Source organism: Macrotis lagotis, chromosome 1 (genome assembly GCF_037893015.1).
Source record: "Macrotis lagotis isolate mMagLag1 chromosome 1, bilby.v1.9.chrom.fasta, whole genome shotgun sequence".
NCBI lineage: Eukaryota > Metazoa > Chordata > Mammalia > Peramelemorphia > Peramelidae > Macrotis > Macrotis lagotis.
In genome coordinates this window covers 226,140,088-226,153,015 of record NC_133658.1, presented here as the reverse complement: position 1 = coordinate 226,153,015, position 12,928 = coordinate 226,140,088, and positions in this window count along the sequence as shown.

Here is a 12,928-nt window from a genome sequence, read left to right as displayed (position 1 = left end):
TTGCCCTCCGATTCGATGATGTCAGGGCAGTTTTCCATCACTAGATCCTGTAATATTAACTCCAAGCTTTTTTCTCTTCAATTTTTTCAGGAAGTCCTATAATTTTCAGGTTGCCTCTCCTTGATCTAACCTCAAGGTCAGTGGTTTTGTTGATGAGGTATTTCACATTTGCTTCTATTTTTTGATTTTGTTTAACTGACTCTTGTTGTCTCGTGGAGTCATTAGTTTTTGTAGACTCCATTATTTTTTGGGGGGAGGAGTTTTCTTCATTGACCTTTTCCAATTGGTCAATTCTACTTTTGAAAGAGCTTTCCATTTGACCAATTGAGGTTTTGAGAGAATAACTTTCTTTTTGCATTTGCTCATTTGAGGATCTGAGAGAATTGTTCTCATTTTGTAATTGTCCAGTTCTACTTTCTAAGGTTTTGTTTTCTTGTTGCAAGGTATTAATTGTCTCCCCCAAATTTTCCAGTTGATTTTTAAACTCCTTCCTTATTTCTTCAAGGAAGTCTTTAAGTGCGGGAGAACAGATTGTTTTCTCCTCAGATGTTCCAGGTCTCTCTGGGTTGGGGTCTTTCCCTTCCAGGAATTTTTCTATGGATCCGCTGACCCTTCTTCATTATGCTAAGACCTTGAGTTGGGTGGGGCTGGTTCACCTGGGCTTGGGATCTCTAAAGGCTTTACTGAGTGCAGTTTCTCTGGATGGCCAGTAGGAGGTGCTGGTTGCCCTCTCTTGGGCATCTGTGACCTTGGTTGTGAGGCCTTCTCCCTTTGCTTGAGGGAGGGAATTGGAGCTATTGAATTCTTTTGCCTTCAATCAATGGTGGGCTTTACCCTGGCCTGAGGTGATTCCTCAGCTGGGCTGGTTCTTTTGCTCACACACCTGGGCCTGAGGCAGAAGTAATTTGCATTTGTTTGGGAGGAGGCCCCAGTGCAATGGAGGCATGAGCTCAGAGTTTCTCAGACCTGAGGAGCCCAGGGATGGTGTCTGCAGCTCTCCTGCACCAGACCTCTCCCCGCAGCCCCTTCCCCAAGCTCCAGGGGGACAGCACTAACACCAGTGCCTCTGCTTACCTGCAGACCCAAGCCCCCTTCTTCCAGCCCCACTGCTGATCCAGCAGGTCTGGCTCTCTGACCCTCTGACTCCCGGTTCCGATTCAGCTACTGATCTGGCTGATCTTCCCTCGGAGCTCAGACTCACCCGCTGGTACTCAGCCAAGGCTGCTGCGGGAGACAAATCCTGAGGTAGATTTTCCTCTCCTGGCTTTTCTTTCTGGGTTTCCTGGTTCGGATTTCTTTTAAGAGGTTTGTTTCATGTGATAGATGGGGAAGAGGTCAGGAGACTTTAGAACTGTGCCTGTCTTCTCTCCGCCATCTTGGCTGGACCCTCTCATATATTTTTTCTATCCTCATTCAATTTTCTTCAAAGGGCTATCATATTTAACTTTTTAAAGATTCTATTCATCTCTTTAACTTTTTTCTTCTTTATATTTTGGTTAAATTAATCAAATTCATAGAGAGAGGTTGAGTTCCCTTAGTAGTTTTTCTGTTTTATTATAAGTTTTACTGAATATTTTTTCCTATTACCCACTTATGATCCCCTTTAAGTATCTAGAAATTATACTACTTGTGTATATATATATATATATATATATATATATATATATTATTTATATTAAATCATTGTCTGTGGCTGATTCAAGCAAAATAGTTTCCTTCCTTATCCCTTTTAATTAGATTTTTCCTTTTTTTTTTGGTCTGAAATCAGGATTTTGCTACCCCTACTTTTTTTTTTAACTTCAGCTGAAGGAATATATATTCTACATTAGTAGATTCTATAACTTTATTCTCTGTGTATCTCTCCACATCAAATGGGTTTCTTGTAAACAACATATTATAGGATTCTGGTTTTAATCCTCTATCCTATCCACTTCTTTATTAATGTTGAGAATCCATCACTTTCCTATCCACAGTTTACTAACTCTGTATTTCTTTCCATTCTATCTTTTCCTTGTTTTTACTTTTCCCTTATACCTCCTTTCCAGTATTTTAATTCTGATGAACTCTCTTAGTTTTCCCCTTCCCCTTTTATGTTATTCCCTCTTTTAGTCAAATCTGATGAGAATAAGATTTACTCTTTCCCTCTTTTATAATAGGCCCATTGTATCTTTTTTAATGTAGTGTTAAATATCCCTAAGGCCTCCACCTTTTTGTCCCAGTATAATCATTTTTTAATGTCTTAATTATTTTAAACTTATCTTGTAACCATAAACTCTTTTGAAATATACCCTTTCAAATATACCCCTTTGTCCTGATAGAAATACAAACCTCATAAGCTAAAGTACCATCACATCATGATCAGTTGTTACCGTCAGCCTCTATCTGATTATCTTCTTTCAACTGTCCTAAGAGAAATATAATTCTCAAGAGTTACAAATATTGTCTTTCCAGTTTAGTTTTATTGTCTAACATTTGCCTACTTTGTCCTTACCTTTTATGCATCTCTTGAATCTTCTATTTGAAGATCAAATTTTCTATTCAGTTTTTATCTTTTTATCAGGTATGTTTTGTCAGGTATGTTTGAAAATCTTCTATTTTATTAAAAATTCATCTTTTTCATTAAAGAAATATACTTAATTTTGGATGGTATTTGATTCTTAGTTGTAATTCCAGTTCTTTTGCCCTCCAGAAGATCATATAACAAGCTCTCTGATCATTTCATGTTGAAGGTGACAAGACCTGCGTAATCTTGACTGGCTTGTTGGTATTTAAATTGCTTCTTTTCAGTGACTTGCAGTATTTTCTTCTTTACCTGAGAATTCTGAAATTTGTCTACTATATTCCTTGGAGTTTTAAATTTTGATATCTTTCTGGGTATTGACTGACAGATTCTTTCAAGGTTTATTTTATTTTCCTGTTCTAGAATATTGGATCAGTTTTCCATAATAATTTCTTGCAAGATATTTTCTAGCCTCTTTTTCTGATTGTGATTTTCTGGTAAGACCACTAATTTGTAGATTTTTCTCTCCTTTAATTATTTTCCAGGTTGTTCATTTTTCCTAAGAGGTATGTTACATTTTCTTCTACTTTTTTTCAGCCTTTTAATTATGTTTGATGGAATCTTGGTGGCTGACAGAGTCATTAATTTCCATTTGTCTAATTCTAATTTTTATATTCTGTGTGTGTTTGTGTGTGTGTGTGTGTGTGTGTGTGTGTGTGTGTGTGCACGTCCGCACACATGCACGCATTTCCTTTTCCAGTTGACTAATATTTGGATGAATTGCTTTTCTTTTCCAGCTGGTTAATTTTACTTTTTTTTTTTTACTTTTTTTTTGTTTTTTTGGCAAAGCAATGGGATTAAGTGACTTTGCTCAAGGTCCAACAGCAGGGTAATTATTAAGTATCTGAGGCTGGATTTGAACTCAGGTACTCCTGACTCCAGGGCTGGTGCTCTATTCACTGTGCCACCTAGCTGCCCCTCAATGTTGATTTATTTTTTTAGATTAGACATGAAGTTTTATTCCCTGGGATTTATCAAACCACCCGTAGGTAATGGAGATCATCTAAAAGTGATCTCCCTAAGCTGAAGGAGATCAGAAAATTTATACAGCACCAAGGGGAGAGAACCAGAATATGCATTAAAAAAGTAGACAAAGCCTTAAACTTGCCTGGAGACCATTCTATTATTTGATATTAGAGAATCATTCCTCTACAATGCTATCATTCCTGTGGGAGGTCTCATTTTTTTGAGTTTAAGTAATAAGAAGGCAGGATGAGTACTTGTTTTTCAAGTCTATACAACAGAATTCTTTTTTTAATTAAGGGGGGGGCAGGACCAAGATCTTCCTTCCAAGATCTAAGGAGGGTACATGCTATTCCTCACAATAGCTACAAAAAACTGACTGGAATAGTTGTAAAAACTTGTGCTAAATTATACTTTTTCCATTTTGATCAAAGATTAAGTCATTGTGTCTGCTATACATGAACTAAAAACATGAAGGGCATATTGGAAGGGAAAATAGTAGAATGGATAAGCAATAAAAATATGGTCTATCTTTGGGGGCAAGGGAACCCAGTGAATTTACAGAGTCAAGGGCAAATTATAAAGATCAAAAGGGGGGCAGTCCCCTTTCATAGAGGGAGAAAAGTAAATACAAATATAAATTTTTGGTCCATTTCTTCTTTCTTCGGGATATATCTGATGTATTCTGTGTCTACAGAAGTCTATCAATGACCAGACTTTTTCTAAGTACATTCAGGTTACTTTGATATATTTTCCTTCCTGCTAAAAGAAATGCCTCAACAGAAATTTTAGGTAAAAACCCTTGATTTTAAAACCTTTTTGATTCACCAATTGTTACACAGAGACCTTGGTTTCTAAATAGAAAATTTTTAAAGCCGAATTTTATGCAATTAAGTTTTAAGGCTCATTTTAAAGTATTTGGCATTATATTATTCCCCCCATTTGGAAGATGCTATTCCACTAATAAAAATAACTTCCTTAAGAATAATCATTTTTGGAACAGTGTTTATCTAGTAGGTGTTTCATAACTCAGTTTTAAATTTTTTTTCCCATGAGTCAGAAAAAGCAAAAAAAAATGAGCAAAAGTGAAAAAAATTGTTTTGAAATAGGTCACAGGTCATTCCTCTTTGAATATATTATAGTTGACTTATTTAAATATTCCCTTAGCTTTCTGAAAAGCTAAAGGATCTTAATTCTCACTGGAGTATGTAACTGACAACAAATGCCAAGGTTAGCCTAGATATCAGTTTCCAGGTAAGGTGAGATGGATGACCAAATGCCTTGAGCCATGTTTAAAATCTGCCAGGTGAGACATTTCCAAATATCATATTTGAGAAATTAGTTAGGAAAGTCCAATCTCAGAACTTGTTGAAAAATAGTTCACCTACCTTTCTCAATGAGAATATATGCATGAAACTCATAGGATTGCTGATTTCATAGTCTTTGGTCCAGGCTAAATTTTCTTTATACCTGTATTTCAAACTTACAAAGTCAATTTTCAATCTCATGAGGTCTTTAATAGAAATTTTCTATAATCAGACAGATATTTCTATCTAAACTTTATAGTCTGCAGGTTCAAAAAATGCAACATGGTAACTATAATCTTTCAGTGGCAAAAATAATATATTATTACATAAGAACCTCACAATTCAATCCCACTGTTATATAAAAGGACTATGGTTAAAAAATGAAATAAACTTGGGACTAAAAAAAAAAATCAATAATCCCAATTGCCTTTGAAACAGGCCATACATATAAAAGTATTTCTTATAGTAGTATGTTTAAATATAAGCCATGTATCATTGCTTTTAGAATCCTTTTAAACAATTAGAATATCGTAGGTGATTTTTAAAAAAAATTCAACAGGTATTACTAATTTCAAACAAAAACCTCCATAAGAACAATTAGATTTCCAAGTGGGGTAATATGAATTATTGTATTTCACCAAACATGTTTTTACACTCAAATCTTATTTCTTAGAAAAATAAAAACAGCATAAAGATTCTTAATTTTAACTTTATCACTTTACTTATTTTTTTTTATAAATTTACTTTTACCCAAAAGAGGTTATACTCATCATTCTCAAAAGAAAATGAGATTCTTCGGGAATTTATTCTTATATATATCAATGTAACTTTTGCCTAGGCCAAATTTAGATCAAAACAGCAACACAATAAAAATAAACAAGGATTCCTGTCTCTGATTAATCAAAGTTGAACACAGTTGTTATCATCAATATCAGATTAATATTACAATGAATTAATTTACTGTTGAAAAGGTTTTTTTTTTTTTTTCACAGTAAGGGACTTTTATAAATTTTATCCCAATGTTAAATAATCCTACATAGATGGTTCATTTGAATGGCCCTGATTGATTTGTATACTTTAACCTTAATTTATATATAAACAAATGAAGGAAATTTGACAATCTCCCCATTTGTTTAAGGATTTTGCCAGAATTATACAATAAATATATTCTTGCAATAGGTTTAGATTTTTCCATTACATTCCCCATTTAGAACACACAAAGTAACCCCAAATATTCAGTTTAGAAATGAAGTAATTAAAGATATGTCTATGAGGGGCAATAGTTCATGGATTTAATCCTTTTAAACTGGCCCAGAAATCCATTGTTATTTTTTTAAAGGGCTTGCCTTATGCCAGGGAATATCCTTCTTAGGGAGGGGACAAGGGACTTCTCTATAAATTTACTGACCTCATCTCAAAAACTTGAAAACTGGAATGGGGGGAGGGTAGGGCCAACTAAAGCTATGATTAACTGGTAAGTACCTGGAATCTTCCATGAGAGATGAGGAAAATCTTTTTTTAAAGCCTGTAAGTCTCCTCTATCCCATGGATTTAGATTTATACTGTGGGACAGTATACAGTTTAAAATAGGATGTAACCTGTTCTCCATCTGTGGTTGGAATAGTTTGAAGATTCTACTTATCATCTTAAAAATGGGGCAGCTAGGTGGGGCCATGGATAGAGCACCAACCCTGGAGTCAGGAGGACTGGAGCTCAAATATGGTCTCAGACACTTAACTACCCAGCTATGTGACCCTGAGCAAGTTACTCCCCCCCATCGCCTTGCCAAAAAAAAAAAAATGATAGACCCTGACAGAGTCAGGATTTGGGCTCTTAACCTCTATAGAAATAGGCTTTCTCAGGGCAAGAGAAGGAGATTAAATGGAAGGATGGGGAGAAGGAACAAATGGATAAAAAGGAGGGTAGGAGGATGAGATGGAAGGATATAAATGAGAAGAAATAGAATAAGAGATTTTAGGGTGAGAATAAACAGGAATATAAGGAGGAGGTGAGATATGAACAGAAGAAGTAGAAATTGAGGGATTAATATTGGAGGAAGAAGAAGATTAAACAAAGGAAGAAGTGTAGTGCTGGCTACTTGAGCTCAGTTCTGCCTATGAAGAATCATTATTCAGGCTCTGGAAAGCAAGGGTGGAAACAAAACAAAAGTTTATTAAAAGAAGTTGCAATGCTTAGGAAGGGATGGGGAGGGGGAGAGAGAGGAGAGAGAGAGAGAGAGAGAGAGAGAGAGAGAGAGAGAGAGAGAGAGAGAGAGAGAGAGATAAAAGAATAGCCGAAAAGTTTTGACTGGACCACAGGTCAGAGAACTCTGAAGTTCAATTTCACTTTTAAAGATGTTTTTTCTTTTCCATTTGGTTAAGTTTACTATTAAAGGTTTTGCTTTCTTCATTCAGTTTTTCATAATTCTCCAGCATGATTCATTTCTTTCCTCAATTTTTCTTCTTCCTCTTTTGGACTTGAAACCAATTCATAAACCCCTTTGAGGTTTTGCATATAGCCATTTTGTTACTGCCTTCCTCTTTTAAGATGGCATTTTTTTGCTGTCCCTCTGAATAGTAGTTTTCATTGGTTAGTGCTCTCTTTGCTTTGGTTTTACTCATTTTGATACTGAACTCTGCTACAGGGGAGCACAGGGAGAATAGTGCCAAACTTTTTGTTCTGGTGGCCAGGGATCTGGTCCCTCACTTACTACTGTGGTTTTGCAGGTGCTTGTGGTTTGCTCCCTCTGCTAGGATAGTCCAACAAAGCACCAACATTCTAGGGTTCTAACGTTGCTCTCTGAACTGAAGTTGGAACCCTCACTGCTTGTCTATTTTATCACTGACTTAATTGTGCTGGAACCTGTACTGGATTTTGATTAAGAGCCTCCCACTATCTGCTCAGCACTCCCACACATGAGAGGCTATACTCAACTTTTACCCATGTGAAACAGACATTTTCTGAAGTTCCTCCAAGATATTCAGTACTGAAAACTTGTTTTTATCTGTTTTTCTGTGTATTCCATCTCTTTAATAGCCTGTTCAGAGGCTTTATCCAAAGTTGTTTCAGGAAAAATTCCAAGAGCATCCTAGCTTCATGCCACCATCTACCTATCAAGAGTTTCTTAACTGTAAAGCCTAGTGGTTGTTTTTCAAACCTCACAATTCACAATAATCACTAATTCCCCTAAAAGCTTTTAATATCTCTTCTGCAGTTGATATTGTTGACCCTTTCCATCATTTCCTGCATAGAGTTGCATAATTGATAAATTGAGGGGTATTCACCTTGAGAAAAGAAGGCTCATGGAGGACATGATATCTGTCTTCAAGTATTTGAAAAATTATTATGTGGAAGATAAGATTAGACTTTCTTTTCATTTTGGTTCAGGAGTGATTATAATTGGGGTAATAGATAGAAGTTGAAAAAGATTCATTTAACCATTGTGTCAGGGAAAGGGGGAAATCAAAACTAAAAACTTTCCCAAGAATCCGAGTTACCAGCAAAAGAAATAATTTGCCTAAAGATCAAAAGCATTCCAATTTCTTGTAGGCAATCAAACTGAATCTCTATTCAATGGATATATAATGGTGGCAGTTTCTTTGTATATGAATTGATTAGATCACTGCTAAAATCTCCTCCAACTCAAATTCTAAGATGCCAGCTAAATGAAGGTTGATAATAAATATTGGAAAAATTGGAACCGGGTTGAATTTTTCTTGAAACATTTCTTGCAGATCGTGAGTCATAAAAATGCTTTATAATTGCATGATTTTGAAGTGGAAGAATGCTACAAATGGGGTTGGGATATGTAAAGTCTCAGACATAAATACAAGTATCTGGGACCAAAAAAAATGCAGTCAGTGCTTATATTAATAAAAAAAAAAATCACAGATCTCTGGAAGGGAGAAATTTATAATATAATTCTAAATTCTAGACTTCCAGGCTACCAAATCTATATTTAGGAAAAACATCCTCTGAATTTCTTGAAAGCAGGGCCTTTTTTCCTACTTTCTTCATATTTCCAAAATCAGTGCTGTGTCCATTATATAACAGGTGCTTAATAATTTCTTGCTGACTGAATGACTCTTTTGACTTATTTTCCTTTGTTATCTTATTGAAATTTCCCTTAGTAAAAAATAGTATGGTAGAAAAAGTAATGAAATTGGAGGCAAGAAGATAGATTCAAAGCTCAATAATATTTTTTGTATGAGACACATTCTCATCCATAACATAGTAATATTAGTATTATATATATAATATTTTAAATATTAGTATATAGTATATAGTACTAATTAGTACATATTATATATGTATTATAATATATATATTACATATAATATACTTCATAGGTATATGTAGAGAATAAGATGTGGTATCATTTTATATATCTATATATATTTATGTATGTATGTATATATGCATGTCCATTATATCTCTCATCTCATTTTTTGATGCATTCAAGATAGAAGTCATCTTAAGACCATTATTCTAAGGTATTTCTAATATTTTACTGATATTCTTTCCCATTATTCTACAGATGATCATTTCAGTGAATAATTGACATGATATTATAGTTAAATACATGAATCAGGATATAAAGTTATTTTCTGAAAAACTCAATGGAGACATCCTTGGTAGAACTCAAGTAGGAGCTTGAGTGATGTGTGTACCACATGCTATATTGATATGATCTTGTTTTTCTTCATCAAAAGATATATTCCTTCCTTCAAAGAATTTTGAAATCTTTTCATTCTATTCTTTTTCACAATATGAATATTTGGTAAGATGTTACATGTCACAAACATTCTGAAGTTTTGATGGATCAATGCCTTGTTTGGATGACTGTAGGCAACAATTCAATCTTTGATGATGATCTGGTACCAATAAAATTGGCTTGTTGACTTCTTCAAGATATTTTGTCAATTTTGATAGTAAAAGAATTGTTTTTGCCTATCCATGAGAGATAGCAAGCTTCTGATGATATTCTTGTTTTGATGATAGCAATGATAAATAATTTTAAGTTCTCTGAGAATCTGGATTTGTGTTTTACTTTTATAAATATCCTTTTTTTATTTTCCTTTATTTTTCTACTGGTTACATGCAAAAACAAATCTCAACATTCACTTCCAAAACCTTGAGTTCCAAGTTCTCTCCATTCTTTGCACCCCACTTCCTGTCACTGAAAAAGTAAATTGCTTGTGTATTCATGAAAACATTACCACAATAGTCCCTTTGTAAAAGAAAATGTAACACCCTCCAAAATAAGGGAAATCCTCAAGAAATGTGAAGTGAAAAAAATGAAGTGAAAATCTATATTCATTCTGCTCTGTGGGATGGATAATATTCTTTAACATAAGTCCTTAAGTGCTTACTTGGATAACTGATTTCTGAGAAAAGATAGGTCATTCATAGCTGACCATCTTGCAATGTTGCTGTTTCTTTGTAAAAGGTTCATTGCAACTGCTCATGTAAGTGCTTTTTTTTTTTACTGAGAACATCCTGTTCATTATTTCCCATAATAGAACAGTATTTCATCTAAATCCCATACCACAATCACATACCATTCCCCAATAGATAGGCATCTCCTCAATCTCCAGTTCCTTACCCCTAGAAAAGAGTTGCTATAAATACCCCTATACATATAGGTTCTTTTCTTACTGTATTTCATTTCTTCTTGATTATAGACCTAGTGTTGTCACTGTTAGGTCAAAGGGTGGGCATGGTTTTATAGTGCTGTGGTAATAGTTCCAAATTGCTCTCTCTTTCACGACAATTCTAATAGTATATCAATGTCTAAATTTCCTTTATCCCTTCTAATGTTTGTCTTTTCTCTTTCTGTCCTATTACCTAATCCAGTAGATATATGTTAGCACCTCAGAATTGTTCCAGTCTACATTTTTCTTATCAATAGTGAGTTAAGACATTTTAACACATATTTAAATAGATTGCATTGATAATCTCATCTGAAAACTGTTTATATCTCTTGGTCATTTATCAATTGAGGAATGGCTCTTATTTTTTTTTAATAAATTTTTCTTAGTTGTCTATGATTGAGAAAGGAGTTCTTTATCACAGAAACATGTTCCAATATGTTTCCCACAATTACTATTGTTCCTTTATCCTATTCCCCCACTCCCATTTTATTCTATTCTCTCTCCTTTCAAGTTGTCCCTCCTCAAATATGTTTTACATCTGACTACCTACTCCTATAATCTTCCCTATCTTCTATCATTTACCCCCCTACTTGTACCTACTTTCATATAGGGTAATATAGATTTGTATATGTAATTTAGTTTGGATGTCATTTCCTCTCTGAGCTGATTCCACTGAGAGTAAGCCTCACACTCCCCCCCCCCCCAAGTTCACTCTCTTCCCCTCAACTGTAAATACTTTTTCTTGCCTCTTTTTTTGTGAAGTAGCAAACCATTCTACATCTCCCTTTCCTTTCTCACAGTACATTCCTCTAAGCTCCATCTTTTTTTTAAAATACTGTCAAATTCAACTCCCACTTGTGCCTTGTCTGTATATACTCCTTCTAACTACTCTACTAAATGAGAAAGTTCATTTGAGTTATCATCATCATCTTCCCATGTAGAAATATAAGCAATTCAACATCATTAAGTCCCTCATTATTTGTCTTTCCTGTTTACCTTTTTTGTGCTTTATCTAAGTCTTTATTTTAAGATCTATTTTTGGGTTTGATTGGGTAGGTTTCAACAGGAAAGATTAAAAGTCCCCATTTCATTGAATGTCCATCTTTTCCCCTGAAAGAATATGTTCAGTTTTTCTGGGTAATTGATTCTCAGTTGTAGTCTAAGATCTTTCGCATTCCAAAATATCATATTTCAAGCTCTATGATACCTTAATGAAGAAACTGCTAAATCTTGTGATATTTGAATTGTTTCTTTTTGAATGCTTGTAATATTTTCTCTTGACTTGGGAGTTCTGAAATTTGGCCATAATATTCCTGGCAGTTTGGGAATCTATTTAAGGATCGATCTTTTTCAATTTCCATTTTACTCTTTGCTTATAGAATATCTGGGCATTTTTCCTTAATAATTTCTTGAAAATTTATTTAGGCTCTTTTTTGGCATGGCTTTCAGATAATCAAAATAATTTTTAAATTATTTCTCCTGGATCTGTATTCAATTGTTTTTCCTATGTATACTTCACATTTTCTTTTAGTGTTTCATTCTTTTGGTTTGTTTTATTGTTTCTTGATTTCTCACAAAGTCATCAAATTTCCTGAGCTCCCTTCTACATTTTAAGGAATTATTTGGGGTGGATAGAGCACTGGCCCTGGAGTCAAATCCTGAGTTCAAATCTGGCCTCAGACACTTAATAATTACCTAGCTGTGTGGCCTTGGGCAAGCCACTTCACCCCATTTGCCTTTGGAAAAAACCTAAAAAAAAAGAAATTATTTCCTTCAGTGAGCTTTTGGTCTTCTCCTCATTGGCCTTTTGGATCATTTTTTTTCCATTTGACCCAGTCTAGTTGTTAAGATATTTTTTCTTTCAGTATTTTTCATATCTTTTCTGCCAAATTTATGACTTGGTTTTTATGATTTTCCCCACAACTGCTCTTATATTTCTTCTCAATTTTCCATTATATCCCTTCCTTGATTTTCAAAATCTTTTTGTGAGCTCTTCCATGGCCTAAGACCAACTCATATTTTTCTTGGAGGTTTTTAATGAAGATATTTTTGCTTTTTTATCTTCTTTTGAGTATGTCTTTTGATCTTCCATGTGGCCAAAGTAATTGATGTGTTCAGAATTTCTTTCTTCTGTTGTTTATTAATTTCCCTATCCCAAGATTTGATTTTTAACTCTTTGTTAAGGTGAGGTTCTTCTTCCAGAGTGAAGTACACACTGTCCCAAGTTTTTGAAAATTTTTGCAGTTCTTTGCAGAGAAACCCTCAGGAATTTGCAAGTTTTCAATTCCTCCAAGGTCTTATGAGATGCTATGACTACTCTCCTGGCCTGTGCTTTTGTCTGTGGGTGATCACAAGCATTCCCCTCTGCCCTGGAACTGTCAGGAGTATCTTTACTAAGGCAGTAATTTCTGTTGTCTTTCCACCCCTTTTCCTGAGACTGGGGC